This window comes from Equus quagga, chromosome 6 (genome assembly GCF_021613505.1).
Source record: "Equus quagga isolate Etosha38 chromosome 6, UCLA_HA_Equagga_1.0, whole genome shotgun sequence".
NCBI classification, from domain to species: Eukaryota; Metazoa; Chordata; class Mammalia; order Perissodactyla; family Equidae; genus Equus; species Equus quagga.
This window is the reverse complement of record NC_060272.1, coordinates 94,652,107-94,658,170: the sequence shown is the minus strand read 5'-3', so window position 1 is coordinate 94,658,170 and position 6,064 is coordinate 94,652,107. Positions and strand designations below refer to the sequence as shown.

At 40.5% G+C, this 6,064-nt stretch overlaps 1 pseudogene; it reads left to right on the top strand.

Annotated features, from left to right (window-relative positions):
* Positions 1-413: 413 nt before the first annotated feature.
* LOC124240781 (uncharacterized) lies at positions 414-6,045 on the top strand (annotated as a pseudogene).
* The last annotated feature ends 19 nt before the right edge of the window (positions 6,046-6,064 follow it).

Sequence of the window (6,064 nt, the reverse complement as noted above, 5' to 3'; positions counted from 1 at the left end):
CAATATTACCCTAATACCAAACCAGACAAAGACATTATAAGAAAACTACAGACCAGTATCTCTCATGAACGTAGATTTAAAAAATTCTCAACAAAACATTATTGAACCCATCGATGTATTAAAAAAAATTATACACCATGAGTAAGTGGGACTTATGCCCAGTATGCAAAGCTGGTTCAACATTCGAAAATCAATTTATGGAATCCATTACATCAACAAGCTAAGAATAATCAAATGATTGTATCAATAGATGCAGAAAAAGCATTTCACAGAATTCAATACCCAGGCATAATAAAAACTCTCAGCAAACTAGGAACAGAGGGGAATTTCTTCCACTGGATAAAGAACATCTACAAAAAACCTACGTCTAACATCATACTTAATGATGACAAATTAGACGTTTTCCCACTAAAATGAGAAACAAGGTAAGGTGTCCCCTTCCATCCTTCCTTTACAACGTTGTATTGAAAGTACTAGCTAATGCAATTGGGACAAGACAAGGAAACAAAACTTGTACAACACTCGGGCCGCCCAGCCGAGCTCCGCCCACAGCCGCGCTGACTTCCACCGCGTCGCCACTCCCGGGCACAGACGCAGCCTCTGAACCGCTCGGTGGCTTCTGTTCGGTCAGCAGCAGGACAGACTCGCCGGGGCGTGTCGTCGGCGCCGCCTGGCCCATTGTACATCTTCCCGCCCGGCAGCCCGAGCTCCCGCCCGTGTCCCCCGGCTGGTCCGGGGGGTGCGGGCACCTCCTCAACGGCGGCCCCGCAGGACGCGCGGACCGGGCCCCCAGCGCCCGGGGCGGACGGGGTCATGAGGCACCTGCCGTACTTCTGCCGCGGCGAGGTGGTGCGGGGCTTCGGGCGCGGCGCCAAGGAGCTGGGCATCCCCACGGGTGAGCGCAGGGGGCGCGGAGGTCCCCCACCCCGGACCGGGTCACGTGGGAGCGGGGACGTCAGCGGGGGCTCGGGGCCGGGTTGTGGGGCTGCGGGCAGGGTGACCCCTCCGCTCCGTCCCCGATGTTGAGGCGGAGGACCTTCGATCGGGCTGAGGGAGCTCGTGCGAGTCGGGGGCTCCGAGCCCATCAGGGACCGAGCTTGAGGGGTGATGAGGGCGGAAGCCCAAGCTGAGCTTCGGGGTCCCCATTTCCCCGCCTCCCTATCCAGCCATGATGGGCCTGCCAAGCCTGGCACGCGCTTTGTCCATTAGAAAACGTAATGTGGGCCGTTGGCCAAATTCTCAAGCCCACTGTAAGGTTTTCTTTTCTTTAAATCTGTTGCTAGCAGTCGAATGAGAACCACATATCTTTTTTGTTTTGTCTACATTCGTTTTAATAGTCAGGACCTGACGGTATGCATAATTCATCGTTAAAAATACACCCCAGGCCTGCCCCTAGGCTTTGAGCTTGGGGCCTAGGCATGTGTATTTCGAAAATAAGAATCTTTTCAAGAGCTTCCGAACCTCCTTAAGAAAGACTAGGTCTGAAAAACCCAGCTTGGCTACCTGTTTTCTTCTCCTACTCGAGAGTGTATGCTTTTTTGGGAGAGGTTTCCGCATTTACTGTGATCTGGTACCTTGTTCTTAGCCTGTCCACATGCAGAGGAGAAAGAAGTCCGAGCCAGAATATGGAGTGATGGGGTTGATAATCATAGGAAAGATCCTGGGAATCTTGTGATTGTAATGATTTAGACTACCCTTGCTTGTGATTTTTAGAAATATTTTATATGAAACTCTTAACACTCAGAATATTTACTTTTGTTGTTTAGCTAACTTTCCTGAACAAGTAGTAGATAATCTTCCAGCTGATCTGTCCAGTGGCATTTATTATGGTTGGGCCAGTGTGGGAAGTGGAGATGTCCATAGGATGATGGTGAGCATAGGATGGAACCCATACTACAAGAATACGAAGAAGTCCATGGTAAGACTTGTATTGAGCTCTGTAACTGAAAATAGGATGATGATTTAGGGTAATCTGCAGTATTAGATGCACTAGAACTCTCCAGTGGTAATCACAACATACCTAAATACTAGAATTTCTGGCAGTATACTTGAAGGATTTAAAAGTGAAGTATTTAGTTACTCTTTGAATGGAATAACTTTTTCCATCCTTTCACTTGCAATCTATATGTCTCTTTGGATCTAAAGTGAGTGTCTTATAAAAGGGGTATAGTTGGATAATGGATTTTTAAAATCCATTCTGTTAATCTCTGCCTTTTCATTGGACAGTTTAATCTATTTACATTTAAACTAATTACTGGTAAAGCCGGACTTCTGCTATTTTGCTGTTTGTTTTCTATATGCCTTACAGCTTTTTTGTCATTTCCTCCATTACTGACTTTGGCATTTAGTTAATTTTTTTCGTATTGACACATTTTGATCCCCTTCTCAATTCCTCTTGTATATTTTCTATAGATATTTTCTTTGTGGTTAGGATGGGGATTATATTTAACATCCTAAAGTTGTAAAAATCTAATTTGAATTTACACCGACGTAACTTTAATAGTTTACAAAAATTCACAAATTACGTCTTTATACATTGTGTGCCCAATAACACAGACTAATAATTTTTATGCATTTATATTTCAAATTGTGTAGAAAATAAAAAGTGGAATTACAAACCAAAATTATAATAATAGTAATTTTTATAACTGCTCATGTATTTACTTTTACTGGAGATAAAAATAAAGTATTTAAGATCATGTTTCATAAAATTGAGCTTGCCACAGTTCATGTAGTTGATTCACTCTTCAGTTACTTGGTCACCCTGTTACAGTAGAACTGCTTGCTTGGATAGTGCTTTCTGATAAAATTGCAAGGTGATGCTTTTTTTTCTCTTTTAAACCACTTTGAGGGTATGCTTTTCTGCCCTTTTCACAGGACCCACACAGCTTAAGGGCTTATTCTGCTAGATATAGCTGAATCTTTTGATCAGCTCAAGTGTGTGGCAAAAACAGTTATAATTGATCTAAATTTCATCCTCTTTGAAGAGTTTATAGAAGAGAAGTGTGTCACAGTTGGAAAACCACACAGCTGAGTGCTGTATAAGCAATAGAAATGGCCCAGACAACTTAACGTTGTGCTCTATTTCTCTTACTTTTGAGTATTAAGGATGTGAACATTATTTGTTGGAGTAGAAAAGGAAAAGAATTGAAGGAACACAAAATATTTTTCCATAGAATGAGGGAAGAAATGAAGGGGAGGGGAGGCCACTGGCCCATGACTAATTTTTCCATATTAGCTACTCAGATAACAGAACTGTTACTATAGATCTAGTCATGGAATCCCTTGGAAGTCCTTCCATGGTTAGGAGAAACTCAGTTTTCCATTGGTAGGAGGTCCATACTTTTCAGAGTTTTTCTTTTTTCTTTTCTTTGCCAGTAACAGACATCTATCATATGCCTGTTAAAGACTTTTTTAAAAATTGGATTGGCTGTCTTACTGCCTTGAAGAAGTTCTTAATATATTCTAGATCTAATTCCTTTGTTGGAATTATGTATTGCAAATACCTTTTCCCACTCTGTTGCTTTTTTTTCATTATTATTCACTTAATGGAATGGTGTCTTTTGAAGAAAAGAGGTTCTTAATTTTAATATAATCAAATTCATCATTTTTCTTTTAGTTAGTGCTTTTTATATTCTATTTAAGAAATCTTCGCCTACTCCAGAGTCATGAAGATATTCATCTGTGTTTTCTTCTAACAGCTTAATTGTCTTATTTTTTCATATCGAATTGATTTTGGAGCATGGTGTGAGGTAGGGATAAAAGTTAATTTTTTTTTCCATATGGATATTGACCCAGCCCATTTACTGAAAATATGGTCCTTTCCTGACAGCACTGCCATGTCACCTTGGTCATAAATCAAGTCACTATATGTGTGAGTCCAAAATACACTCATACATACTCAGTCTCCTAGTGTATCCTTGGGCCAATACCACACTGTCATACTTTTCATAGCTTTAATAGTCTTGATGTCTGATTGTGTAAGTCTTCCAATTTTGTTTTCAAGATTTTCTTGGATGATTTTGGCCTTTCACATTTCCACACGAATTTTAGAATCACTTGTCAGTTTTCATCACAAAAAAAAGAAAAATAAACCTGCTAAGATTTTGATTGGGATAGCATTGAATCTGTGGATCAATTTAGGGAGGGTAGACATCATACCTTTTCTCTCAATAAGGTTTGTAATGATCATTGTCGAGGTCTTACATATCTTAGTGTCCTTTTTACTATTCAAAATTTTACTGAAAAGAAAGAATGCAAGTCAAATATATTGGTTTGCGCTACAAAACCATGGGGCACCTTGTGTCTTCTGACTCAAACCCATCAATTACAGATGAGAAAACTGAGCCCCAGCGAGGGCGGGTGTGCCGTTAGCCAAGTGTGGGCCCAGACTTGATTCTTAGCTCAGCTCTTACTGCAGTGCTGTCCTGCTTCTCTTAGATGCTTTCAGTTTAGCCTCGTATATAACTTCCACTCTTCTATACGCAATTTTAGATTTGGTAATCTAACCAAGCTGAAGCTCTAATAAGAGCCATATTATAAAGAAAAGTCCTGTTTCTAATATCCATATTTTCTTCTTTTAAGTTGTTTAAATCAGGGTTCTTTTTTTTCAATGGGCTTCATTAAACCCATAAATCCCATTAAGTTATATGCAAAGTTCTACATAGGGACACTTGAGAGAGCCCATTTTAATGACCTCAGAGGATCATAACCCTCCCCCAACAAATCAAAAAGGTTATGAGAGACTAGGTTATTTTATTTTTTTTTAAGAGAGAAAATAAAACTCACCTTAATCTTAAAGTCTTGTGTGATATTTCCTTCCCTTTTTTGGTCTGAATCATTTCAAGTGTACATGGGGAACTTGCTATGTTAGGTAAGAAAGAATAAACAATTACTGAATGCAGATTTTCATATTTGATTTCTCATTAGGTGTACGTTGCTCCTATTATCTCTGTATTGGTTTTATTACTCTGAACGGTCTAGCTGCACTCTTAGCTGATTTGTAATAGACGCTTCAGGTTTAAGGATCACTTCCTAGATTCAATTTTCTAAGTCACACATGAGAATATACTTCTGGTTTCAGGGTACATGTTTCTAAATTGTCTAAACGTCTCCATTTCCAGGGCCACATCCTAGTCCAGCCTCAACATCTTCTGTATTTGTTTGCTCTCTTCATTGATTTTCTGCCTTTTGGACTCAGGTTTGTCCTTTATAGGAGTCTACGAAAATTCAGAGCCCAGAGCACTCCTCCCTCCTACACCGTTTTGCTTCAGCGCGTCCTGTGCCCGTTTGTCATGTCATCCACGTGTCAGGAACCTGCGTTGACTCTTCTGCCCCCACGTCAGCCTCCAGCTCTGCCTGACCCTCAGGGTTCTGTAACGTGGTGTGTGTCAGAGACATGGGTCCTGATTCACCTCAGAACTAGTTCTTTCAGTAGTAACTTCTCTTAATACTTTGCTCGTTCCCTCTTTGATGTCTTTGCTCAGTTTTTTCACCTTGATAAGACTCTTAATTACTTCGGTGCATGTCAGCTTTTTCTATAAACGTCAAATCGTATCAGATTTGTGGTATAACATCTGCCTTACTCAGTTATAATGTTTACATGTAAATTCAGGGGCAGGAACAGGAGCGATGGAAGAATTCAGGAAAAACTGCCCTTAGATTTTAACCTGTCTGTAAAAATTTAATGAGCGTTGATTGTTTCATTTAGATTACCCCACCATAAACATGAAGATACATTTCAAATTTCAGTACTCTGTAATCTGATGGTAATCTTTTTAACATTTCTTGACTGTAGGAAACTCATATCATGCACACCTTCAAAGAGGACTTCTATGGGGAAATTCTCAACGTGGCCATCGTTGGCTACCTCAGACCAGAAAGGAACTTCGATTCTTTAGGTAAGGTCTTATTTAGATCTTCTAAATATTAGCGCAGCTCCTTCTACTGCTTCTACTAGTAGTAACCATGGCAGGACAGATAATATTTGCACACTTGATATGTGCCAGGCACAGTTTTAAGTGCCTTATGTGAATTAACTCATTTCATCCTCGCAACCACCGTA